Source organism: Myotis brandtii, unplaced genomic scaffold (assembly GCF_000412655.1).
Source record: "Myotis brandtii unplaced genomic scaffold, ASM41265v1 scaffold1763, whole genome shotgun sequence".
In the NCBI taxonomy this organism is placed as follows: domain Eukaryota; kingdom Metazoa; phylum Chordata; class Mammalia; order Chiroptera; family Vespertilionidae; genus Myotis; species Myotis brandtii.
The window spans coordinates 202,740-203,134 of NW_005356530.1; the positions used below are offsets into that span (position 1 = coordinate 202,740).

The following is a 395-nucleotide window of genomic DNA, read 5'->3' on the forward strand; positions in this document are numbered from 1 at the left end:
AGAAGGACTTGTATGCATGCATATAAGCATAACCAATGGACGTAAGACACTAGGGGGTAGGGGAGGCCAGGGGATTGTTAAGGGCGGGGGAAAAAAAGAGACATATGTAACACTCTGTAATACTTTAAGCAATAAAACAATTAAAAAATAATAAAATCTGTCTCAGTATCTATTAATAATGCTTTTCAGCTTCAATTCTGCCTTTTCCCTGCTGGTTCTACTGCCCCCTTGTGGTTCCTCCGGGACAGGTCCACGCGGGAGTTTTAAGCCACCGGGTCCAGGAGAGTGAGTCTGCGCATGCGCGAGGCTGGGCGCGCCCCCAGTGGGCCGTCCCGGGAGCCAAGGCAGTTAGTTCCCCACCCTCCGTGGGCCGCGGGTCTGTGCTGCCCGCGGGG

At 52.7% G+C, this 395-nt stretch overlaps 1 protein-coding gene across 1 annotated transcript in view; it reads right to left on the reverse strand.

Annotated features, from left to right (window-relative positions):
* The window catches only part of BRSK1 (BR serine/threonine kinase 1), a 16,296-nt gene that overhangs the window by 6,950 nt on the left and 8,951 nt on the right, over positions 1-395 (reverse strand). The gene's annotated exons all lie outside the window — the stretch shown is intronic.